A 27,696-nucleotide genomic window follows, 5' to 3' on the forward strand; every position below is an offset into this window, starting at 1 on the left:
CTCTGGACACTCTCCAACAGTTTAATGTCCTTCACACATCATCAAACATCATCTTCTTTAGTCTACCCCTTCCCTTAGGTATTTATACATTTTGATAAAATTCCCTTTTGAACCTTCTCTTCTACAGGCTGAACAGCTTCAGCTCCCTCAGCCTCTCATCTATGTCAGATGTCAGGTGCTCCAGTTCCTTCATTATCTTTGGTTTGTTGTTATTGTTGCTGGATCTACTCCAGTATGTCCATGTCTCTCTTGTACTGGTGAGCCCAGAACAAGACCTAGCACTCCAGGTGTGTCTCACCAGGGCTGAGCAGAGGTAAAGGATGACCTCCCTCAACCTGTTGGTGATGCAATACCTAATGCATGCTAGGATGCTTTTGATGGTGTGCGTCTAAAAGCTGAGGGAAGTAATATACAAACTCATCATATTAATGCTATCTGATAGCATTTGGGGCACATCTCTGGACTATGCTAAAGCGCTTCTACACAGGGCACTTCTGTTATCTAGTGCAGTTCCATGAGAATTGTTGCTACTTTGGGCCTTAACATCAGAAAAGATTAAGTTTCTGTTCCAGGGGAATATGTGTATAAGAACCTTATAGGCAGGACTGTTTGCTTTTATCAGGAAAAGCTCTGCAGAATGTGGTTTTGGGGAATGCCAGAGCACCTAGGGAGCTAAGGTGTTCATGAGGTACTCTGTGGTAGACACTCTAGAATATGTTACAGCAGCAGGTACCTGGTGGCATCATTCACAGCAAGAGAAATCCCTGCCCATGTGTCTGCACATGGGAATAGGATGGGTAAGGCACTACTCCAGAGGGGAATTCTCCAGAAAGTTATTTTTCCAGTCACCTCTAATGAGTTTTCATCAGTGTGTGTACTACAATGATGTTGTCTGGCAAAACCTAAGCTCTCATCAGCTGTCTCCATGACTTCAGGCCTGCATGCAGCCTGCGTGACCTCCTTAGCAAGGCACCCTGCTGCTTGTCAGGGCAAAACCCTCTGCCAAAATTCCTTCCACCAAGTCTCATACCCTATATCTGCCTCTTTTTTTTTTTTTTTTCTTCCTTGTGCTCCCTATCCCAAAACCTGACTTGCATTGCTGGAAGAGTTCATCTTCCAGAGTAGGATCTGTGTCTTTCCACCAGAAGTTTAATTTACTGTTCTGGCAAGCTGAGAGCACGTGCACACAAGGGCTTAGGAAGAGCAAGCAAATTCTCCCACAGTCTGCCACAAATTAATTGATAGAGCAGTACACAGAGTAATGCAGCATGATGAACCAGCAGTCAATCTGCTGAAACCCACCCTCGTGTAAGACTAATCCAGCAGTAGGACTTTGCACTAGGCCTTCTTTACATGGCCCACATAAATCCACAGTGAAAGTCTACTTACAGGTAATGCTCTCTGTTTGGTTTTGGTGACTGACATCTGGTCTGAGCACCTGGGTTGCCTGTAGCTAAATATGAGCCTTTCCTGAGCAAAATTCAACCCGTTCCTGCATGCTCCCTATTCTACTTTGCCTGTGTGCTTCAGGGAGGAGATGTCATGAGTCTGTGCTGGGTTGTTCTGCCATCATTCCAGCAGAGCAGTCCCTTCATTGATGGGGACAGTGGCGGTCAGTCATCAACTAAGTATTTCTGCCAGCCTCCTCATTACCAGATGGACAGCTTTCAGCCTGAGCTAGTGTACAAGGTTAGCCTTTAACATATGCCACTATTCCTGCAAGCAAGTAAAGAATTAAGCCTGTACTTGCAGTGTTGCAATAAAATTTTGACTAAGGGAATGGTCTGGCTTGCTCGGTGAATCTTGCTCCAAATAGTTTCTGTGTATTGATTAGCTGGGGTTGGCTCAGATGACCTGGATGGATTTTAAAAGCCTCTTGACAGCACATGGTCCATGAAGGAAGAGCATAGAAATAGTGAAAGACCAACAAACTGCCTCTTTAAACAGCTTAGAGCTAGCAAGGCTTGACAATCTTCTTAAATCCTTTTTTTTTTTTTTTTTTTTCCCTTGAAGGACAGCCCTGGAGTCTGGGTTCATTGAAAGGTAGAAGCCACTCTAACCACAAACCTCTGAGCTGCTCTAGCCTGTGCTAGGATGACCGACCCCACCTTCCCTCCCTCCTTCATCCCCTTCCTACCCATCTGGGATAGAATAAAACTCCATTCAGGGGGGATTTTCAACTGTGACTTTAAACAAACCAGCACTACCAAGGATGAGGTACTGTCCCAGCATGTTTTACCTCCTGGGTCAGCTGAGTAGAACGCAGTTTACAGGATGTGGCTTGTTTAGTGATTTAAAATTGGACATCCTGTTTTCTTTGCATGGATGTCAGCCTGTGGTAGCACTTAAAAGCAGAGATTTCTCAAGAGTCCTTGGCCAAACTGTCTTCTTTCCCCTGTGCCCATGCACTTCATTGGTTTTGGTGGAACTGTGCCAAGTTACATTGGTTGAGAATCAGGCACAGTCTTTCCAGAGAGGAAAAGAGAACTGAAAATGGCAGTCCTGCTCAAATTAAGTTAAATTCAGTCTCTCTCTCTCTCTCTCTCTCTCTCTCTCTCTCTCTCTCTCACCCACTGAAATTGCATACAAGAAGTTCCTTTCAAACCATCTGGTAGGGAATAAGAAACACCCAGACCCATTCATTGCCTCTGCTATGAGATTTCCCTGCTCAGGTAAGTACAACGTGCATGTTTACCCTTCTGCCACCTATACCAGGACTGTGCCTGGCAAACAAATATGTCTGTGGTAGTCCTCTTCTGTCACTGTTTTGTACCAGTGTCTTCACATCGTTCTTTGGTTTTGTGTGTCAGATGCTGCAGGTAGTTATCAGGTAACTTCTGTATGGCAGAAACATTGAAAAAGCCTGGGAACACTTGGTTTACATTATCTGCCAATAACAAACTTACCGCATAAGGACAAAGATCTTCAAAAAGCCAGTGAAACTGTCAAAAAAACATGCAGTTTGGGAGAGAGTGTTATATCCTGAAAATCTGCATTTGAGAGGGTGTGGAGAGACTATCTTTGCCTAGAAAACTGTTGAGCAGAATGAAAACCTCATTTGTATGCTTGAGAGGTACAGTATCATTGGATGGTATTTTGTGTGAACAAGCTGGTAGTTCATACCACCACTGACTGTTCATACTAGTTTGTCAATGTGATCTGTGGCTCATACAATAAAAGATAATTTAATAGGCTTGCTAAAAATCCATTACTAAATGAAGTATTTAACATACTAGCAGTCGCATCATGTCTGCCTTCAGTCCTGGATAAAGGTACTCAAAAACTGTAATGTAACTTTGCAGGGCTAACTCCTAGTAATATAACATATATAATACATGTCATCTATTTAATTCTTACAGAAAAGTTTTGAAAACCTATGTCACAGAACTAGTGCCTGTTTCTTTCTTTTCAGCTCACACTCACACCTTTCCCTTATTTTTCCCTTTTACCCATATTTTTTCCCTTCCCTTCCCTTCCCTTCCCTTCCCTTCCCTTCCCTTCCCTTCCCTTCCCTTCCCTTCCCTTCCCTTCCCTTCCCTTCCCTTCCCTTCCCTTCCCTTCCCTTCCCTTCCCTTCCCTTCCCTTCCCTTCCCTTCCCTTCCCTTCCCTTCCCTTCCCTTCCCTTCCCTTCCCTTCCCTTCCCTTCCCTTCCCTTCCCTTCCCTTCCCTTCCCTTCCCTTCCCTTCCCTTCCCTTCCCTTCCCTTCCCTTCCCTTCCCTTCCCTTCCCTTCCCTTCCCTCCCTCCCCTCCCCTCCCCTCCCCTCCCCTCCCCTCCCCTCCCCTCCCCTCCCCTTTCCCTTTTCTTTCCCTTCCCTTTCCGTTTTCTTTCCCTTCCCTTTCCGTTTTCTTTCCCTTTCCTTTTCTTTTTCTTTTCTTCTTTTCTTTATTTAATTTTTTTTCTTACTGCTTTTGCTTTCCCACTCTAACCACATCTTCGTTTCACTGTCTTCTGCAGAGAAGTTTCTCTTTAGCCTCTGCACAGAGCTGGCAGTGGGACAGCGTAATGCAATGAGCTGTCTGGGGTAGAAAATGTCCGACTGCAAGGATCAAAATTCTTCTTCAAAGAGACAGAAAGTCAATGTTGTGTAATGTCTGAGTTCCTCGTGACCTCCACAGCAGAGAAATGGCAAGAAAGATGAGCTCGTGACTATGAGGCTAGTCTGGGGATCTGGTGACTGGTTTCAGTCTCTGCTGCAAGCTACCTCCTTGAGTGTCAGCAAGTCCCTTAAAGCTTGCTGGATTTTTGGGCATCTATGCAGATGTGAGACTTTTCACATGGGTTTTAAGAATTCTGAAAACCTGTCAAGGAATTATCTGCCTTCTTTAGAACCAAAATACTCTTCAAGAGTTGGATGTTTTCTTCTCCTAGTGCCTCCATGCCTATTGGTAAAATAGGACTGATAGTGGTTTCTTGCCTTGTAGATGAGACAAAAACTCTGTTGGTGGTGGAGCTGTACAGACAGTGCTGCACTATATGGGTGCTATAAGGAGAGAAAATGTGCTATATTTGGATCTAGGGCATGGAGATGCTCATAAGCAGCTTATTTAAAGCCCATTCTCATGAGCCCCCTCTGAAATAAATGAATGGCACTTGTATATGAAAATTAGTGTTATGTATATTTGTTTAAAATGAGTAGGTTCATTTTTGGTGATGAGAAAAGAATATATATTAAAATACCCAGGCACAAACACATTTTAATATTTTTCTTGGCACCAGTGGGCTCTTTTTCAGTTGATTTTGTCAGCCACATTTCCTTTCTGAACAGAGGTTACATACAACAATTGGATGAACAATTGTAGAAAACTCTCACGGGGGCATTCTTGAAGCCAAGCCTGCATGAGATCATGTTATAAGTGTGGCTTGGCTGTGCTTTTATTCAGTAGGTGATCTCATTCATTTAAAGTACTAATCATTTTAACAGTGAATAACTGCAGCTATCCAAAAGTATAGCAAAAAGTGATCTTGCAAGATTTCCTGTGAGTTTTGCACAGAAACATCCATTTCTGTGCTAGCTGATTGGACACAAACTATGTACTGCTGGTGAGACAAAGGAATAAAGTAAGCTTAATACAAGCAAATAAGATTATTGACTACAGCAATGGTTTTACCAAGTTCATTGTTTTTTATTTAAATGTGCCTTTTATAGGCTGCTTATAGATTGTTTGCTTTTGGGAAAGAGACCATGTAAACATCTGCATTTCTACAGTTTCTGTCTCACTGGGGTTCTTGCTGGGGCCCCTGGATACTATCATGGTATAAATATGAAATACAATTTAACAGATTAAATATCCTGGGACAGGTTAGCCCATGATTACCCCTGAAATGCCTACAGAGCATTTCCTCCAGTGTTCTTCAATTATGAAAAAATCCCTGGCTGGACCAATTACTCGCAAGTTCAAGAGGCAGTACAGGCTCCTGGCTAGAAACTTACTTAGGCACAATCAGCTGAAAACTTTGAACTGTCTCTCAGAACAAAAAATAAAAATATTTACAGCCAGAAATAACAAGGCTGGGAAGTTAAATTAGAAGCAGGGACCAAAAAAGGCTTTGCCTAATTCTGTTTTCAATCAGTGACTGCAGCAGTCATCAGGAGCAGGCACTGCTGTGGGTTTGAGAATAATGCTTTTATTTTTAGTAGACAGAAGTAGTTGGCTTGACCCAATTGCTGACAACCAGTCTCCCCTAAACACCCCACAAAGAGCCAGATTCTGAAGTCCTCCTGTGGTTTTTATCCAAGACCATACTCTCTGCAATCAAAACTTGAGCAGACACAGCCTCACTTCTTGGCCTACACCTATTGCAAACTCTTTTGGTCTAATAAAACGACCATAGAAAAATAAATCTCTGTGCCTAGGTTTCATTTTCAAGTGTCAAACTCCTCTGCACTGTTGGCCTGATTTTTCTGCGGTGTGGTGGGAGTGGGATACAAATTAGAAGCCTCTGCACTGTTAGCTTCTTGCATCTCTTGGGCTCAAGTTTCAATGAAGTAAGAGATTGCCAGTCTTGAACTTGTACAGCAGAGACAACGTATTGTATATGAGCTTGATCCTGCCAGAGGTTGAGCAGCTTGGGAATATACAAGGTCCCCTTTAGTGAAAGAAGTGAAACTAGATGTTACTCAGGCCCTTGGAAGAAGAGACCATGTTATCTTCCTTTGGGCAGCCTTCCCAGTCTGGCTTTTCTGGTTCTCAGGACCAAGGTCTCCAGAAAACCACTGCAATGTAAATGTTTAAATATACAATTTTAAAAAACAACAGGCAAGTTAACAACTGAAAGGTGAAGCAGTCTCAGAGGAGAGAGGCTACCAACTGCACGCACACATCAATTTTAGTACAGTAGACAGAAAACCAGCAGAAGAAAAGTTGAAATTGCTGCTCTCCATCAAGAAGAGAGAATCAAGAAAAATGGTAACGGCTTTTAGGGTCATTCAGAAAACACATTATTTACATAGGGGTGAAACAGCAGGAAAAGTGGAGGGTCATTTAAATTTATTCCAACAAAAGTGACAAACCTAACATTTTTTGGGGGGGGGAAATATTCCCTATAATTTTTTTTTATTTTTTTTTTACCGGTGTTATTTTTAACATACAAAACTTGTAAATACCACATTTTCATTACATTCTTTTCCAGCAAGCTGTTTATTCCAGGAAAACCTTTTTTTTTTTTTTTTTTATCTGAAGAGGATGCGTAAGATATTACTGCTATTCTTTTCTTGCAGGACCATCACTTATGCTCAGCCCAGGGTCCTGAAGGAAGATTAGATAGTTTAATTTCTGTCCCTAGTAGGATTGAGACTTCAATAAGAGAGAAAGAGAGCAACAAGCAAGGGCTGAACTTGTCTGGAACAGAAACTAAATTACTGATAACTGAAAATACAGTCCTCTCCCCACAATGGAAGGCAGATATCTGAACAAGAAAGCACAGTTAGGGAGAAACATACTATAGTGACAAAATGATGCAGGTTGTTTCTAGTGCCTGGATCTTCCCTGAGCGGGATACTGATAAGCAACTCAGATCACAATTACCTGTTTTCCATTGTGTACTTGTCCAGCAGGTAGAGAGGGAAGAAGGGTTTGAATAAAGCTGGACGCATACAACTTGGCGAGTATTTCAGCTGCTACTCTTTTAGACTGAAGGGCTTGTCCTTATTTCAGAGCCTTCCTCCTCTGTGGCTAGCAGAGAACCAGTGTTATAGTTCAGTAATATAGGGATATGCCTAACATATATCTAACGTCATGTGCTGTCATAGGCAGAAAGGTCAGCTCAAAGAAGAGAATGGACAATTCAACTTGTGAGTCCCAGAAGTGTAGACTCTCTTCATCAGCTGTAGATTTGATGCTGTTTTTGTCTGTGAGCCTTGCCTCCCCACCTCATGGGCTGGGCAACTGTATCAAATGCTGATTCTGCTGAGGGGTCTCTGTCCAAATACAAGTGGCAGGATTCAGCCCTTGAGTAATAGCCACAGCACTGAGAACAGATGATCTTGTGATTTAGGGCACCAGACTGGAATTTGGAAAGCTTGAGTTGATCAGCTTCTGTTTCCCAACCTTTTGTTGTTTTTGGTGGTGGTGGTGGTGGTGGTGGTGGTGGTGGTTTGTTTTTTGTTTGTTTGTTTTCCTATGTTATGTCATCTTGGCATGCCTCAGGTCCCCCTTTGCTTAGATGTATCCATACAGAGGCTATTTCTTACTAGGGAGACTGGCACTCTCTGGTGTCAATGAATAATATGTGTCATGTGAATAATCTCTGTCATGTGGTGCTTAATGTCTCCAAGTAATTTAGTGGAAATTATTGCTTTTTGTTTTGTTTTGTTTTGTTTGTTTTTCTTAAATTATGACTTCTTATCAAACACGGAATGGATCATTCCAATTTTTGCTAATTGCTGTGTATTCTTTTAATAATTTGCATCTAAGCTTCATTAGGTGACTCAGTGATATCTATCCTGAACAACAGTAAGGAAAACCTGAGGTTTATAAAAAAAATAGAAGAATTTTCAGGCCAACTTTAATCTGAACCAATTTAGTTACTCTTTCTATTGGACTGAATTAGTTGATTTCAAGAATGTTATTCTCAGCTTTATCCTAGTGATATCCTTCCTTGCTGATCTGAGTGATCTTCTGCAATAACTATACATCTTTTTCTAGATACAAGGAAAAGCTTTGTGCACTCTCAGAAACAGATTTCAATATTTAAGATGCTTTTCCTGAGCACCCCACAGATTACGTTCATGGCATTTTGAATCACATCTGTATTCCTCTGACATACTTCAATGGATTTAGAAGGCTGAGTGTAATGGAACTATACTGGGCTGTAGCTAAAGGAGTTTAATAGCTGGAACAAGTATTAGGGGACCTTTTAAAGGGACGGCTATTACTGTAGGCATTATTGCAAACAATTCCAGCATGAGTTCCTATGCACGTGTCTTTTCAAAGAAATGACTAACCATCAAACGCTGGTTTTGTTTTTCTGCACTCCCCATTAATTTCTCATGCTAAATGCAAATATCAAACAGCAACTTTATCTGCTTGCCACAGCAGTAGCCAGAAGAGTTTTTATTTCACTGCCACCCTCTGCAGGAATCTGACTTGCACCTATGTCTGTGATGGAAGGAGTTTGGCCCCATTCAACAAAGCCGGCTTTTAAAATCCTAGGCAGCACATGAATATGCCATTAAATGTGGGCTCCACTGAGACAACCTCCCCCTGGATCCCAGAACTGCTGTCTGCTTTGGAGTTCAGAACAGGCACCACTGCTTCCCTGTTGAACCCCAGACCAGAAGTCCTCTGGAGGAAGAGCTGACATTTGGGGTCAGGGCTGCACTCACAGGCAAAGGGCTCCTGTTTGGCAGCTGCTTCGGGCAGACATGCTGCTGCTCCAGTAATGTGCACATTGCATGTGCTGTATGCCTCCAAAGAACATCCCAAATAGGAGTGTGCACCATTGGACCAGGAGAGATGGAAAGGGAATGGAGATCTGCCACGTTGAAGTTTTGCTTTGGAAATGTGACCCTGACTAGGTTCTGTCACTGCCAGCCCCAGAGGATAATGCACAATGTTTACATCTCTATAGTGTAAAATGAATGACATTGTTAGCATTTGGAAATTGCATTTAGAATGTGTCGGTGAATCAAGGGAAATAGGCAGATACAACAGAGGTATGCATGCTCTGAGTACTGCACAGTATGCTCACATAATTCCTCTAAATGCCTTCTAAAATATTAGCACTACAGAAAGAAGAATAATTAAGTAAGTTATTAATAACTCAGGGAGACTCCTTGTCTCAAATGTATTTTTATCTTATAAATGTAAGGTCAAAGCTTAAGAGAGAAAAGACTTATTAAAAATGAATGCTACAGAGAACCCCTGTCCCTTGCCAGTACTCCAGTTGTGTTTGAAAGGTACTACTTATTTTCTTTAATAACAGACATTAAAAAGGAACATAATTACATAAAAACCTATGGAAATACATAGAATATTAGGGCTTAACTTGAACAATTGCCATCACTTTCAGTGAGCTTTCCATCATGAAAAAGGTGATTCCCATAAAACACATTTGCATTTATTATTATTTTTTTTTAAGATAGAGAGCAAAATTCTGATTCCACTACTAGTAGCTTCAATTATCCAGCCAATACAGAAAAAAAAAGATTATTTTTTTTAATAACCATGTGTCCTTTTAAGGATGTCACACAAAGCAGGGAAGCAAGGAAACAAGAACTGAATTCCTCAGACACCCTTATTTTAAATGTTTTAGCTTAAATGAATGCTATCGATGATTTTTTCAGCCTTTTAAATTTTGAATTTTGTTTATTGCTCTCTGTGGCTTTGAACTGACCTTTAGTGTCTAGAAAGTAAAATTTGATTTGTTTCTTTTTACTTTGCGTTCACTAGTCCCTTTTTATCTCCCTGCTAAGATAAAACACACCTAACTCCAGGCACTTAGCTAAGGTACCAAGTTCAGAGTACAGTTGGTCTACTTGCCTTCTACTGCCCTATTTTACCCAGATAGGCACTTTCTGAGGATGAATTCAAACCACTTAATACTTCAGTGCCCTCTGGAAGTGTCCTGTGTCTCTATCTTGACAACACAGGCTACCTAGGGTGATATTGTGCCTAGGCTGCACGCCTCATTTATGTGCCTAAAATTAGATAGAATTAATCTAGACCTAAGAGTCTTTATAGTTTAATTTGCTATTCCACTATGTATTGGTTGTTTGCAAGGAAGTTTTTTTTTTTTTTTTGAAAAGGGAATGTATGAAATGTGCATATCTGTTTATATATAATACAACTGAAGGAGATTTCTGTGCAGAAATAGAATAGAAATAGAAAGGGCAAATGTCCCCCTGAGCCTGCCACAGCACAGCAGAATGACTAGAGGGTCTGCTGAGATCCCCCTTGATAGGCCAGCATACTGTTTACTTCCTTCAATAACATCTTTTTGCCCTATAGCATCTTCTCACCTTCATTCATTTCTTCTTTGTAAAGGGTAAAGCACTTGCCAGCTACCCAAGGTAATAAAAAACATTATTTTTTATTATATATATATATTTATTTATTTCTCTAATAACAAAATTACCAAAAATCCTGTGAAAATCCAAGATTGGAGAAACTTTTTTTTTTTTTTTTTTTTTAAAGTAGCTTAAGTTCCTGAAAGCGTTCATCTGCCAAACTTCATGCTGTGGTCTGAAATCACTTATCTAGAAAAAGTGAATTTATTTACTAATCTGTGTTCCCTTCCTTGTAAAAAAATATGGATCACCTAGACAATTCTGCCTCTACATTTTTAGTGATATTGGCAGAGTTTCTTAGGAGATGTTGCTATTAATGAATCTTAGCTCTAGGAAGATTGCATCCCCTGTGGCCCTTGCTTCAGGAGAATATGAGGGGAAAATTATATCCCATTGCCTTCCACCTCCAAAGAGGAAGGTTTCATCTAGACCAAGAGGTTAGTGCACTGTGAATGCTTGAGGTTCTGCCCCTTGGCTGTTGACACGGCATCTGGTGGGGAACCCATGAACCCTCCTCACAGGTTACCTCCTGCAGTAGCCTAGTCATGGGGTGCTGATGCAAACCCTGGATTCATGTTGATATCAGAACAAGCTATGGTTGCACTGAATGTCTAAACACAGAAGCTACTGAGTCTACTAGATGTAATCAGAGAGAAGGTGAATGATGATAATATTAGTTATGAAAGCAAAACTGCACACTTAAACTGCAATAAGAACGGTCTTGTAAACTAAGCAGCCCATTTATCCTGAAATTTGCAGAGGAGAAACAGCTAGTTCTTTCTGTATGGAAATTCTTGGAGAACAGCACAATAATTTAACAGTCAGAACTCTCTTGGCACCTGTATTACTGTTTTTGGACATCTTAGATATGTTGTACATCTGTACAGCAAATACAAAACTTCTGAATATAGGTCTACTTTTCTTGGCCACTGTAACAGAACCCTGTGAGGTGGACCCTCCAAAGAAAATCTATTGGCATATGTACATTGAAAGATAAATTCTTTAAAAGTTTACTTAACACTTTCAATGTGTTCTAATATATTATTAGAATGATGAGAACAGACTAGAAATCTAGATAGATTAAATTAGATAGCTAAGCACTTGTTCAAAATAATAATTTATTTTATTTGTTAATGAGCAGTTAATAATTCATTCATACTGAACATAATTTCAGATGTGATTATATAGCATAGATTTCTAAATCACATATTTAGAGATGACTTGGCAATTAGCAACCTAAATATAGTTTAAATATGATAGCACTTGTTTCCTTCATGTCTGTTCACTTTGCAAGCTGAATGCTCTGTATGTCTTACTCCAGCTTGGATTATTGTACTTTATTTAAATCAGAGTGGGCCCAGCATTAAAATTTCAGATGCCAAAGATCTCAAAGGCTGAAAATTTTCATGCTCTGAAATGCAATCAACTATGCAGTTGAGATTCCTTTCTAGCTGTTCTATGTGTACTCCAGGGTGGGGGTTTTGTATACTCTAAGTGTTGGCCTTGCTCTGTTCCTGCTGGAGCACTATAATTTCTCTGAGAATTTTTCAGAAATCTCAACCTCAATTTACCTTAAAGTCCATCCAATGTGTTGGGGAAGTCGTCTTCTGAAACTATATAAACATCGTTCAGATTCTGTATGGGTTGAAAAATGTGGAGGTGTTCTCAAAAACCATATATTACATTCTGTCTGGTACTTTTGTGGAGGAGAACTCTGACATAATATGTAACAGTTAATAGCAGGGTATATTCACATCTAGACAATTTTCGCAGCAATGGTTGTTAAGGTTTAAGTTGTTTGGACTATGTTCTTTTATGCTTATTATTCTCTTCTTATGAGCAGCTCACAACATATTAGCCTCATATATTTTTGGAAAAGTTAAACCACCAGCTAGACTAGAGTACATCTGATGGGCTGGATTAAGAAAATCCCCAGCGTATTTTTGCTGCTCTCTTTGGAGCAACATAAAATGGAATTTAACCCATTGAGACATTTATCCTGCATTTGCAGTAGCAATATTATCCTTTTAGTGAATCAATAATGAAAATATATGCTACTCATACATGAGTTACCTCCATAGAGGCATTTGCCACATAAATCTTTACATTAAGATGTCTTAGAAATGTAGCCTGTATCAATAATTTATTCTTCACTGTATGAACCAGACCATCAAGTCATTTTATTTCAACGCACTATCACATTATCAACATTTTCCACAAAAGTTGTCTTTGTTGACAAGTGAGACTGTTACCTGGCCTCCTTGTTGTATCATTACTTATCATCGTGGCATTGATGAGAGGTGTTGTTTGATCCTAGAGCAAAACAACCTTTAATTTCAGACAGCAGTACTCAGAAGGAACACTTAACATGACGTTTCACTACATCAGATAAATTGATTGAACATATGAGTCAGTATGGGATACATAAAGGCATATCTTGTACTTTATAGATTTAAGGAGTTCCCCAATCTGCTTATTCAGGCCTGAAACTGTAGTAATTTGTTCACTGTTTATAGAGACTTTTTTCTTTATATTAAGAATATAAACTAAAAAATTTTACTTTTGTGTGTGTGTGTGTGTGTGATTCTGTTACAATAGGAGATAATATCTCAACATCTTGATGTAAATTGCTTATTTCTGTGTTAGTGTTTTTCATCTGAAATAGTGAAGGGGTGTGAGGGTGGGGAGCATGCAACATGCCATAACCCATGTGTTCTTCAAATGTTGTGTAAACCTTTAGCATTACCATGCCCTTGTGGTTTAAGTTAATGGCTCAAAATGGTCAGCTGATTAGAAATGTGCCCATGTTTACAATGTTACTAGGTCTGCTTCTCAGAGATCTCTTGATACCTTCCTATGTTACGTGGTAGTGTCTCAAAAATGTGATATGGTCTAATTTCCACTTCTCTCGTGGTCCCTAGGTAAAAATTCTCTATTCAATTTCTAAGTATCAGGACTCAGGTTCTCTGCAGTTTTCTAAGGAGTTGCATTGCATGACCTACATGATGACGTCTATTACTAAGCCTTGAGGCGTAAGGAAGCACCACCACTATGTCTGCTTTAACACTGAAAACAGGATGTTTTACAATGCTATGAACAACTCCACTGCCATTAAAGAATGTCTTTTAGCACATATGCATGTCTTGTGGTATTGATAGATATAAAAATTGATAAAATATTGATATTGACAGGTGATGCCAATAGATATTGAAGTCAGTATTGAAACCAATGGGTATGGACACCTAAAAATGCCTATTGATATGGATAGGTAACAATACATATTGATACCATTACCAATTGATGTGAAAATCTATAGGAAGTGTTAACTATTGATGGCTATCAATATAAAAAAGTATCAATATCAGACATTGATCCTTACTGATATCAAAAATGATATCAAAACTGATAGGTATTAGACACCTACTGATGCTTATAGATATAGATAGCTATCAGTATCAATAATTATTGCTCCCTTTTGATATTGATAAATATCGGTGCATGCTGATACGTATTGATGAAAATAGGTGTCAGCGAAAGATGTAGATGCCTACTGATGCATATTGATATTCAAAGTATTGGTATCAGTATTCATACTGATATCAATGTTTCTTTGCACACTGATAACAATAGGTCTTGATATAAATATGTGTCAATATCTATATCAATAGTTGTCAATAAGTATCCATACTGATTGATAGCAATGTCTGTCAATAATGATAGATAAAAAGCCCGTTGATGCTTAATGATAATGACAAGGTATCCCAGCATATTGATATTGATATGCATTGATATTGAAAGGCTTTGATGCATAACGATAATTTTTGAAATGAATTGGTATTAATGCCTATCGATATCAAATGACATTGATTATGGTCATGGCAGTATTGATTATAAGCTAGTATAAATTCCTATTGATATTAATTGGTATCAGGATTAACAAATATTGATGCCTTCATTACCAAAAAGTATTGAAACCAGTAAGTATTGTAAGGCCTATTCATATCAATCAATATGCATACCTGTCAAGAGGTCTGTTAAACATAAATTATCATAGAATCATAGAACATCTTGGGCTGGAATGGACCTTAAAGATCATCCAGTTACAACCCCCCTGCCATGGGCAGGGATGGCACCCACTAGATCAGGTTGCTCAGGGCATCATCCAACCTGGTCTTGAACACACCCAGGGATGGGGCATCCACAGCCTCTCTGGGCAACCTGTGCCAGTGCCTCACCACCCTCTGAGTGAAGAATTTCCTCCTAACATCTAATCTAAATGTTCCCTCTTTTAGTTTAAAACCATTCCCGCTTCTCCTATCATTATCTGCCCGAGCAAAAAGTTGTTCTCCATCTTTTTTATGAGCCCTCTGTAAGTACTGAAAAGCTGCAATGAGGTCTCCCCAGAGCCTTCTCTTCTGCAGGCTGAACAGTCCCAGTTCTCTCATCCTTTCTTTATAGGAGAGGTGCTCCAGCCCTATGATCAACTCTGGGGCCCTCCTCTGGACCCACTCTCACAACTCCACTTTCTTCTTGTGCTGGGAGCTCCAGACCTGGATACAGTACTCCAATTGGAGCCTCACAAGGGCAGAGCAGAGAGGGACAATCACCTCCCTCGACCTCCTGTCTTCTCCTCTGCTGATGCAGCCCAGGATGCAGTTTGCCGTCTGGACTGCAAGCGTGCACTGCTGGCTCATGTTGAGCTTTTCATCCGCTAGAAACCCCAAGTCCTTCTCTGCAGGGCTGCTCTCAGTGAGTTCTTCTCCCAGTCTGTACTCATGTCTGGAATTGCCCCAACCCAGGTGCAGCACCTTGCACGTTGACTTACTGAACGTCGTGACTCATGGGGGCCCACTTCTCAAGCTTGTCCAGGTCCCTTTGGATGACATCCCTTCCTTATTGTCAAAAGTTTTTTAATAGATGTTGACACCAACTCTTGTCAGTAACATCAATACCTATCAATAGATACCAATATTCATAGGTAATACTAGATATCAAGTCAGTAGGTGTTGATGCCAGTTGATATTGATATGCAGATCAATAAGATCAATGCTCATCAATATCTATAAAATGAATCTGCATCTTTTCAATAAATATCTGTATCAATAAATATTGATGTCTATCAATACAGATTGATACTGATACCAATTTCAAGATAAGACTATATAGATATCAACATATATACACATCTATATTGATATGAACATATGTCTAAGTATCTATAAATGTGAAGTTACTTTGATATCACTATAGATATAAATACTGATAGATATAGTTATATATCAGTGCATATCTATGTTCATATAGAGTTCTTTATTGATATATATAAGCCAGAGCATATAGTACTTCCTTTCAATTCTTTTAGGTAGAGCTGACACAGGGGACAGAATGAAGCAATTCTTCTTTCCAATAACCAGCATATGAGTTGCATAAAAAGCAGTGTGACCTCCGAGCAAGTATAAAGGATATTACTTTGCATCAGCCTTTGTGGTATTTGAATTCCTGATGGTATGTCTTGTCCTTCATGAGTGTGGGAAAAATCATAGACATTTAGACATTTATGTTTCTGAGAGCCATCTTGGGTTGTGGGAAGGAAAGATAAAATCAATCACAAAAAGACCAAGCCTTTTTTTTTTTTTTTCTGTCCTCAAGAGTACAATACAAGGGAGACTCCATTGTCAAGTCATGCATTGCTCTATATGGATGCACATGGACTCAGCCAAGATCTTTTACGATATCTTGTTTGTTGTAAGTGCTTTATTTTCATAGTTTCATGATAGAACAGGTTGTTCAAATATTTAAAAGTGAGTGATTTCTAATTTTACAAAATAAATTAACGTCTTAAGAGTATAAAATGGCCCTAAGATCTTATGGAAATCAAATAGATCTGTGAGCGCATGACACTCTCACAAATATGAACTTAAAAGTAGACCTAAGGGACTTGCTGTTTTGATCTGAGTCTGGAAAAAAAAAAAAAAAAAGAAGGGGGGGAGAATAAGGAAAAGAGTCATCTAGATTATTGTGTACATACAAAAGGCCTAATCCTTAAAATCCTTAGGCCATAAACCAGGCACACACCCAATGACGCCAATGTGTTTGGCTTACAGAGGAAACAAAGCAACGTTTTATTACATGCTAAGTGAGATTCTTTGCTTGCCCAGAATGAAGGAAAAGTGCAAACAGGTGCCAGCTCAGCAGGAATGGAAACTCAAGAATAGTAGCAGCTTTTTCTTAGGCTCATACATAGCCTCGAAGACTAATTTTCTGTCATTACCTTAGTAAAGAATTATCTACTACTCAATCCACCTATGGCTGAATTAGAAGCTATCTTCAGAAGTTTTTGACTGTGAAGCTGCCTAACATCATCTCCCCATTTTTTGCTTTTCTGCTGTGCACAAGCAGTCAAGAAAGTAACCCCCCCTTGGTCAAGGAAGCAGGGGCCCCACTCTCCTCTGGCTCACGGGGGAAGGAAAGAGTCATTATTGACACATGCAAGTGATTTGAGAAGAGACTGTCTACCCTGATAGAATAAGACTTAGTTGTCTTGTGAACCAGGAAATGTCAGATTTTCTGAAAGGTTAATCGGAGGCTTTAGAAACACATTAAATCTAATCTTACAGTGTGAATGCTGATGACTTTATGTCAAGATCCTAGAAATAAGAAAGGGCAAGAAAAAATACTTAGGGGAAAGTAAGTTTTGACTTCGGAGACAGGAGACTGCTTCATTGTAACATATTGATGAATTTCTCCTTCCATATAAAGCTGGCAATCTGCCTGGTACCATATGCTAAAATAAGACATTTGACATTTGAACTGAAAGCAATGCTCATTTTTTTTATACTTACTGAAGTTCAGTTAAGTGAATGACCTGGTCCACTCTGGAAGTGAACAAAACTAATTTATTTCAGAGTTATCTACTCTAAATGGGCTGCATAAAACTCCAGTCACTGCAGGGACTGGCAGGGGACTGTATAATGTTGTTAATATAACCTTTCCACTTCAGTCAGAATCATCCACGCCTCTTCTGGTTAAGCTGGAGAATCATTAAAAAGGGAATTCATAAATAAACACACTTTACATGCAACCTTTCCCCCTGCTATTTTATAATCTTATAGGCATTAAGAGATGCAGAAGCATAGGACATATGGGAACAAGTAATACGAGTTTTGTTAATCAGGTTTAGGTGAATAATTTACACAGTTTTCTGCCATAGCTTTTTAAGCAATATATTTCTGATGTATATTCAGGTTTGGATTTTCCTTTTAAGTCATTAGTCTTTCATTTGTGACTTTCTTTCACTGCCTTGTTGCTTTGAGGAGATTTGCCTTTGCTAGTTAGCAGGTTTTTACAACGTGGGCACAATTGGTTAATCCTATAATAGAAACCTGCTGTGTGGAGAGTGCTATTTTTACTGTACATACTGTATCTTGTAGCATAAGCCAGTTTTAGAATGAGATACAGCTGCCATTAAATCTATACCTCTCAAGGAGGCCTGTGAATAGCTGCTCCTTATGTATGGACATGTCCTGCAGTTCTATTATCCTGGCACAGGCTCTAAGTAATGCCGATCTTCAGCAAATCAATATCCTTAGCTCTTCTTTTTCCTTCTTTTTCTACACTCACTTGATTTGCTCTTCCTGAAAAGAAACAGAGTCTGTGTCCACATTGACCTGTGGGTGTGGATTAGCATCGCAGAATCATAGAATCATAGAATATTCTAAGCTGGAAGGGACCCACAAGGATCAAGTCCAAATCCTGGCTCCATACACGACCGCCCCAAAAAATCAGACCATGTGTCTGAGAGTATTGTCCAAATGTTTCTTGAACTCCGGCAGGCTCGGCGCTGTGACCGCTGCCCTGGACAGCCTGTCCCAGCGCCCAACCACCCTCTCAGTGAAGAACCTTTCCCTAACAGCTACCCTGACCCTCCCCTGTGCCAGCTCCATGCTGTTCCCTCAGGTCCTATCACTGGTCACCAGAGAGCAGAGCTCAGCGCCCGCCCCTCTACTCCCCCTCCTGAGGGAGTTGCAGGCTGCCATGAGGCCTCCCCTCAGCCTCCTCTTCTTGAGGCTGAACAAACCAAGTGACTTCAGCTGTTCCTCATATGTCTTGCCCTCTAGATCATTCACCATCTTTGTAGCTCTCCTTTGGACACCCTCCAAGAGTTTTATGCACTTCCTATACTGTGACACCCACACCTGTATGCAGTATTTGAGGTGAGGCCACACCCCTGCTGTGTAGAGTGGGACAATCCCTTCCCTTTACCAGCTAGCAATACTATGCCTGGTGCAGCTCAGGATATGGTTGGCCATTTTGGCTGCCAGGGCATGCTGCTGGCTCATATTCAGCTTGCTGTTACCAGAACACACAGATCCCTTTCTATGGGGCTACTCCCCAGCCTCTCCAAGATGTGCCAAACCAAGATGCTGTCTGGGACACACCTTACCTGCACATCCTTCCAGGGAAACTAGAATGCAAAGGGAGAGAAAAGGTGCAGGGCAGAGTGGCCCATCCTGCTACTCTCCAGAGGAATTTGGGTTAAAATTAGACACTGTGACTGACAACAATGTATTAGGGTTTTCACCAATGTCTGTGCCACAGTCTCCCCCTACACAGCCCATAGATGTGTCCTGATTCTCACTTATTCCTTTTCAGCAGCTCCTGGCCTGAGGGATACACTAGGAACATGCTGTGTGCACGCATGGGCATGAAACACTTGGGTGGGGATGAGGGAACAAGTGCGAATCAGGGGTGCTTGTTCGGAGTAAAATGCACCAGCAGATCTTTGCCAAATGAGAAGGTTTCTACTTTGCATTTTCAGAGCCTCTCAGATCTTAGCCCCTCCTCCTAGGTGGTAAGGAAACATTCCTACTATTCTTCTCCCAAAACAATATAATTGCAATCAGATTAAACCAAACATGAGAAAATGTGTTTCTGTACTAGATTTATAAATGTCTGGTCTGTTCCCACATCAGCTTAAGGAACGTTAGGCTTTAGTCCATATGTTACTTATAAAATTAAGTAGGCAAAAAAAAAAAAAAAACAACAGTGGTCTTGAGCAAGAGCTACATTTGTTAATATATCCTGAAAAATGCACATTTTTTACAGACTGGACATTTATATCAAAGCATAATCTCTCAGCAGCAAGAATCCAAGTAGCATTCATCTAAAAACAAAAACAAACAAACAAACAAAAAACAAAAACACACACACACACACAAAAAAAAAAACAAACTGGCACATCTGTGCATTTGTCAAGTCATAAAGAGATCCTTAAGGGGGCTGTCAAAATTTCCATGAATCATCCCAACCTGCATGCACCTCAACCTGAACCCTCTGGGAGAAGGCTAAGGTGACTGCCGCTGATTTACTGAGGCAGGCAGCTCAGAGTCTCTGACAGGTTATAAGTAAATCATGGTGTCTGTGTGAGAAAAAGGATAAAGCACAGTTGTTTTCAAATGCTTGTTCATGCACCCCTTCTAAGAGATCTGCAAAAAGTAATGAATAGGGGTGTAGTCATTCCTACTGGAAACATCTTCCAGTGTTTCCAAGTACAGAAAAATTGAAAACCCATTCAGCTGTGGCAGACACAGGGGGATGTGCTCAGACCATCTATCATCAGTTCCCCAAAAAAGACCAGAAAGTTCCTATACATACACACGAAGAGGTCACATTTTATTTGAATTAAAAACTAAAAACCTGGGCAATTCAAATGGAGGAAACCCAAAGCAAGTGTCAAGGACTGAAACCTGATTACATCTTCTAAGACTTGTCCCTGATGTTCTCCTAAGGTACTGTGCTGCATCCTTTGGTAGCTGCCTCCAGGCTTATTTGGAGGTAAGGCAGCCACCTTGCTAGCTGCAGCAAAAGTTGGCCAGCCCCTGCCCCAAGGCTGATTCCCCTGATTCAATTTGCTGGATTTGATTGCCTCAATATAGGCCCACATGTGTTGCTGTAGATATGTTTTGGTGTGCATTAACATAAGGGATGTGCATTGCTGAGCCCATGGTCATCTTGCAATGCTTTGCCTGGCTGTGGGTAAAATGGGTTTTGTTGCTGCTTGCTTTTGTCAAAGTGAGCATGGCATTACACTGAAAGGAACAGAAGGGTCTGGAGGCCTGAGCTTGCTCCTCAGTTTTGCAATGTCTTCATTAACACAACAGGTATGGGGGGAGCAAGAGCTTAAACAGGGAAGCACAAGAGCTGTAAGCAAAAGCAAAAAAGCCCAGCCAAGTAGACTGTAGGAAAACAAGGATACTAATCACTCACATTTATCTTTCTTATTAGAGCTGTGCTTGAGCCATGAAGCTCACATATCCAGTCTTCCTATAATTCAAAAGCTATTTGGAACTACGTATGCATCTTGATTTGAAGAACAATGTGCATATCTATGTCTCATGGATACATAAAAACATATGCATTTAATATAAAAATAAACAAAATTATCATCCAGCAGTAGACACTGAAACCTCTAGATGCTCTGTGCTTCGTGTCTTATTTATTCAGTACTTCATAGTTGCATGGTATATCTCGATGCATTTTGTACTATAGTACATTCTCTGCATTAACAAAAATATTCCTTCTTTTTACTCGGGGTCATGGAGTCATATTCAAATCTGTCTACAGAAAAGACTATAATTAAATTCAAAGATGTCATTGAATCGAATATACCCAACAGTTAATGCTACCCCCCAATGAGTATATATGTTTATGTATATTTATGTATGCCTTGTATGTCTCTCCAGATATATGTATGCATATGTTTGTGTATGTATGGCAATCACTATGTATGTACCAAACATTCTCCAACATTTGTAAGTCAGAATACAACATAACATTTATGATCTTAAAAGTGTATTCAGTAGATAAAGTAATAAAAACCTTATAATAGTGACAGCTTTCCAAAGATATAGCAGATGTCTGAGACATTAGAAATATGGATAGATGATAGCGAACATTAAAATTCTTAGTTATACTGAGGACTCCCTAAGCCTAATTTAAAACCCATTATTTTACCATAAAATCATATTTTTGGCAAGGGGTCTTTTAAAATCTTATTCTTTAAAAACAATAATTATGCAATAAAAACTGAGGAGGCTTTCACCACTAGAATTATGTCTGCATTTTTTATTTTGATATATGTGGGGGTTTTCCCAAAAAGAAATGTGTTTGCCAACTGACATCTCTCAAATCTCTCCATGTGTAATCTGTGGCCATGGAATATTTTTTCAAGCAGTTGGAGGAAAATGAATATAATTATTTAAAAATTTAAAAGAAGTCAGTTAGCAAGCTGACCTGGATCTGTTCTTGTAATCTGAGCTAAGCCACTCTTAACTGTGCTTTTTTCTCCATTCTTTTTGTATCCTGTTTCTCAACACCTCCTATCATTCTGAGTCATTATTTCAATGTTAAAGACTGTTTTAGACAGCATCCCTACTCAGAGAATTATTAAATGCTGTAAAGGGAAATGAGGTGACACTATTTCACAGTAGCTTAAATTGGCTTTCTGATATCATTGATTTCATTGATAGATTTTGGTTCAGCCCCCTTTCCACTCCCCACCCACCCTCCCACCCCCATTTTAACAAAGGATTTTATCTTTTGTTTTGGGGGGGCGGAATGGGAAAACACTAAGGGGGAGGTGAGGGGGGGTAAACACATTCTCTCTCCCTGATTTTTTCTGTTATTACTCTCTAGTATCCCCTTTCTGTACAATATTCCTTGAAAGCAAACACTTTACTCAAAGCAGCTGTCTAAGGAAGTTACTTTTACTTTTCATTGCAGGGTGGCCTATTGAAAATGATTAACTTGACTGTGATGGAAAAAGAAAAACAATCTGGAAACATCTGGCAAATTGAAAGCATTGCCTAACATTTTCTTCCCTGTAGGATTTAGTTCAGAAACATTATACTTAATGGGTACCCATTTACTTAAAGCACTAAAAGTTTTGATGTAGGCTTTTTTTTTTTTTTTTTCCTTAAGTTGTACCTTTGTAACAGTTTAGCCTATACTCCTTTCCATCCATAGGAAAAGATGCATAAATTCAAGGTGGCCATGGTGCTGTGTTGAAAAGGTGTTTAATGTTTCCGGTTGGCTTGTTGTGTCTTGTCTGCACATATATGAGGCTTGAGATACGTGGAAATGCATTTCCTGTATTCCAAGTGGCTAGCGTGACAGCTGAAAAGTAACTTAGGGATACAAACAAATAGAAGTCATCAAAATAATTTTTAAAAGTTAAAGAAACTCTAATACAGTTTTTAGAGGATTTCATTTGGTTTGTGAGCTAAGGAATGAAAACATTTTTGTGAAATTCTGTGTATGAAAAGCCATTCTTACTTTCTACTGTGTTAAAATAAAAGGGAAAAACATGGCATTCCCTTTACAAGTGTATTTTTTATTTAGGTATTTTGGCAAGTAATCTGTGGAGACACTGCATTCTGCAAAAAAATACACATTTCATATTCATTATTTATTTCATAGCATTTCTAAAGTAAGTGACATGAAACTATCATTGTGCTGAAAGAAAACAGAGAAAAAGGAAGCAATATATTAAGAAAAATAACTGTAAACAAACTTACTTTCTCTTATAGTTAAATATCAGTTTTGTCTCCTTATAGTTAAATATCAATTTTGTCTCCTTTATGGAGACTTCTAAAATTCCATACAAGATCATATAAAAAGTTTTGTATGAACAACTGTTTCTGTACATCTATAATTCTGTGAAGAAAAAAAAAATCTGCAATGAGGTCTCCACAGAGCCTTCTCTTCTTCAGGCTGAACATCCCCAACTTACACCTATTGCCCCTTGTCCTATCATTGGATGTCACTGAGAAGAGCCTGGCTCCATCCTCCTGACACCCTCATGGCTCTGCACTGGACTCTCTCATGCAGTTCTCTGTCCTTCTGGAACTGAGGGGCCCAGAATTGGATGCAATATTCCAGATGTGGTCTCACCAGGGCAGAGTAGAGGGGGAGGAGAACCTCTCTCGACCTACTAACCACTCCCCTTCTAATATACCCCAGGATCAAGCAGGTCCCATTGACCATAACTCTCTGGCTTCTTCCCTTCAGCCAGTTCACAGTCCATCTCACTACCCGATTGTCCAGACCGCACTTCCTCAGTTTAACTGAGAGGATGCTGTGGGAGACGGTGTCAAAGGCTTGAAATCAAGATAGACCATGTCCACTGCTTTACCATCATCTATCCACTTGGTTATGTCTTCATAAAAGGCTATCACGTTGGTCAAGCACAACTTCCCCTTGGTGAAGCCACGATGACTGCCCCTAATGACCCTCTTATCCTTGATATGCCTAGAGACAATGCCAACGATAAGTTGTTCCATCACCTTACCAGGGATGGAGGTGAGGCTGACCGGTCCATAGTTACCTGGGTCCTCCTTCTTGCCCTTTTTGAAGACCATTTGATTTCCTCCTGTCTTCAGGCACCTCTCCCATTCCTCACAACTTACCAGAGATGATGGGAAGTGGCCTAGCAATAACTTCCACTAGCTCCCTCAGCACCCACAGGTGCATCCCATCAGGACCTATGGATTTATGGGTGTCCAGTTTGCTTAATCAGTCCTTAACCCAGTCCTCATCCACCGAGGCAAACTCCTCCTTTATTCCGACTTCCACTGGGGCCTCAAGGGTACGGGGCTCCTCAGGACAGCCCCTGACATTATAGACTGAGACAAAAAAGGCATTAAGTAACTCTACCTTCTCTTTATCTTCTGTCACCAAGGCACCCACCTCATTCATCAGTGGGCCTACACTGCCTGTAGTGTTAGTTTTATCTGCAACATATTTGAAGAAGCCCTTTCTGTTGTCCTTGACCCCTCCTGCAAGGTTTAATTCTAACGAGGCCTTAGCTTTCCTAGTTCTCTGACAACAGTCTTATATTCCTCCCAAGTGGCCAGCCCCTCCTTCCATGATCTGTAGACTCTCCTCTTCCACTTGAATTTGCCCAGCAGTTCCCTGTTTAACCATGCAGGTCTCTTGACTCTCTTTCTTGACTTCCTATCTGTTGGGATGTTCTGATCTTGAGCTTGGAAGAAGTCCTTGAATGCTAACCAACTATCTTGGGCCCCTTTACCTTCAAGTACCCTGTCCCATAGGATTTTCCCTGGCAATTGCTTGAAAAGGCCAAAGTTGGCCCTACTGAAGTCCAGGGTTGCAATTCTGCTTGGTATTCTGTTCCTGTCACATGAGATCCTGAACTCCACCATCTCATGGTCACAGCAGCCAAGGCTACCCTCAGCCTTCACTGCTTCAAGCAGCCCCTCCTTGTTAGTGAGGACAAGATCCAGCAGCACTACCCTCTTAGTTGGCTCATCCACCATTTGCATCAGGAAGTTATCATCAATGCACTGGAGGAATCTCCTGGACTGCGGATGTCTGGCTTTACCCAGGGAACTATAGGCCTGTCAGTTTGACCTCAGTGCCAGGAAAGCTCATGGAGCAGATTATCTCGAGGGTCATCACGCGGCACTTGCAGGGCAAGCAGGCGATCAGGCCCAGTCAGCATGGGTTTATGAAAGGCAGGTCCTGCCTGACGAACCTGATCTCCTTCTATGACAAAGTGACACGCTTGGTGGATGAGGGAAGGGCTGTGGATGTGGTTTACCTTGACCTCAGTAAGGCTTTTGACACCGTTCCCCACAACATTCTCCTCAAGAAACTGGCTGCTCGGGGCTTGGACTGGCGTACGCTTCGCTGGGTTAGAAACTGGCTGGATAGCCGGGCCCAGAGAGTTGTGGTGAATGGAGTCAAATCTGGTTGGAGGCTGGTCACAAGTGGTGTCCCCCAGGGCTCGGTACTGGGGCCGGTCCTCTTTAATATCTTTATCGATGATCTGGATGAGGGCGTCCAGTGCACCCTCAGTAAGTTTGCAGATGACACCAAGCTAAGTGCGTGTGTCGATCTGCTCGAGGGCAGGAAGGCTCTGCAGGAGGATCTGGATAGGCTGGAGCGATGGGCTGAGGTCAACTGTATGAAGTTCAACAACGCCAAGTGCCGGGTCCTGCACCTGTGGCGCAACAACCCCAAGCAGAGCTACAGGCTGGGAGATGAGTGGTTGGAAAGCTGCCTGGCCGAGAAGGACCTGGGAGTATTGGTTGATAGTCGGCTGAATATGAGCCAGCAGTGTGCTCAGGTGGCCAAGAAGGCCAACAGCATCCTGGCCTGTATAAGAAGCAGTGTGGCCAGCAGGTCTAGGGAAGTGATTGTCCCCCTGTACTCGGCTCTGGTGAGGCCGCACCTTGAGTACTGTGTTCAGTTTTGGGCCCCTCGCTACAGGAAGGACATGGACGTGCTCGAGCGAGTCCAGAGAAGGGCGACCAAGCTGGTGAGGGGTCTGGAGAACAAGTCTTACCAGGAGCAGCTGAGGGAGCTGGGCTTGTTCAGCCTGGAGAAGAGGAGGCTCAGGGGCGACCTTATCGCTCTCTACAGTTACCTTAAAGGAGGCTGTAGAGAGGTGGGGGTTGGTCTGTTCTCCCACGTGCCTGGTGACAGGACAAGGGGGAATGGGCGAAAGTTGCGACAGGGGAGTTTTAGGTTGGATGTTAGGAAGTACTTCTTTACCGAAAGGGTTATTAAGCATTGGAACGGGCTGCCCAGGGAGGTGGTGGAGTCACCATCCCTGGAGGTCTTTAAAAGACGTTTAGATGTAGAGCTTAGCGATATGGTTTAGTGGAGTACTTAGTGTTAGGTCGGAGGTTGGACTCGATGATCTTGAGGTCTCTTCCAACCTAGAAATCTGTGTCTGTGTCTGTGTGTCTGTGTCTGGCTGAGTAGACCTTCCAGCAAATATCAGGGTAGTTGAAATCCCCCATGCTAACCAGGGTTTTTTCTTGTTTTCCCTTTCTTTTCTCTTTCTTTTTCTTTCTCTCTTTTCTTTTTTTCTTTTCTCTTTATTTTTTTCTTTCTTTTTTTTCTTTTCTCTTTTCTTTTTTCTTTTCTTTTTTCTTTTCTTTTCTTTTCTTTTCTTTTCTTTTCTTTTCTTTTCTTTTCTTTTCTTTTCTTTTCTTTTCTTTTTCTTTTCTATTTTTTTTCTTTTTCTTTTTTCTTTTCTCTTTATTTTTTCTTTTCTTTTTTCTATTTCTCTTTTTCTTTTTCCTTCCTTTCTTTCTCCTTTCTTTTTCTTTTTCTTTTTCTTTTTCTTTTTCTTTTTCTTTTTCTTTTTCTTTTTCTTCGTTTTCTTTTTTATCTTTTTCTTTTGCTATTCTTTTTCTTTTTTCTTTATTTTCTTTTGATTTCTTTTTACTCTTTGTTTTGTATCTTTTTATTCTTTCTTTCTTTCTTTCTTTCTCTTTCTTTCTTTTCTTTCTTTTGCTTCTTTCTTTTTGTATTTTTTATCCTTCCTTCCTTCCTTCCTTCCTTCCTTGTGTTGACTGCCTCTTCCTACATGACCTCATAAGCGGGCCTTCCACCACATCCTCGCCTTCCTCTCCTTCAAGATCCAGTGCCTCAAACCTATTGGGGGGGGGGGGGGGGGGTGCACCTGGGGAAGCAAGAGGGGTTGCCTGCGATGCTGAAGTGGTACTCACTTCCAACCCTCCTCCTCTTTTTGGTTGCCTCCCTCTGCCCAACAGCGATAGGGCAGGGGCTCCACCACCTCTGGCGTGCATCACCCTGGTACCCTGGCACACCAGGGAGTTACTCCACCAGGAGATCTCCTGCTCACAAGCCCTGATGCTCCTTAGTCTCTCCACCTCCTCCTTGAGCTCAGCCACCACGGCGAGCAGACCTTCCCTCTGAGAACAGGCAGTCTCCCCGCTACCCTCCCCCAGCAGCGGTGTCTTTTGGCAGGCCTTGCGTCTGGGTCGCCACAGCCATTTTGAAGTGACCTCTCTGCCTAATGGACACCACGGTATCACACAGACTGCCAGTACTTGGAGCGGAACCCCTCGCCCTCCCACACCAGCTGCATGCCGCTTGGCACGCGCGGCTGGCCCCTCCCTGCCCTCCCGGAGGCTGTTCCTAGGCAGAGGGCGGGGACGTAGCCGCCATTGCCCTGGCAATGCCCACTCCCCGTCAGCCTCTCTCGGGAGAGCCGACGTGTGCGGCCTGGTCGTGCTGCTGTCCCGGGCTGTCCCTGGCAAGGCCAGGGCCCGAAATCCCCCTGTAACTCGTGGTCGGGCGCTGTGGCCGCGCCGGCTTGTTGTGTTTAGATAAACATCACCAAGTTGAAGAG

At 41.2% G+C, this 27,696-nt stretch overlaps 1 long non-coding RNA gene across 5 annotated transcripts in view; it reads left to right on the forward strand.

Moving 5' to 3' along the window:
• Positions 1-2,371: 2,371 nt before the first annotated feature.
• The window catches only part of LOC118249684 (uncharacterized), a 125,888-nt gene continuing 100,563 nt past the window's right edge, over positions 2,372-27,696 (forward strand). For all 5 annotated transcript variants that reach the window (XR_004779180.2, XR_004779177.2, XR_004779179.2 and 2 more), the window contains exon 1: positions 2,372-2,672. This is a non-coding gene — a long non-coding RNA (uncharacterized LOC118249684). The remainder of the gene's footprint in view (positions 2,673-27,696) is intronic.

The sequence above is a fragment of the Cygnus atratus genome, chromosome 2 (genome assembly GCF_013377495.2).
Source record: "Cygnus atratus isolate AKBS03 ecotype Queensland, Australia chromosome 2, CAtr_DNAZoo_HiC_assembly, whole genome shotgun sequence".
Lineage (NCBI taxonomy): Eukaryota > Metazoa > Chordata > Aves > Anseriformes > Anatidae > Cygnus > Cygnus atratus.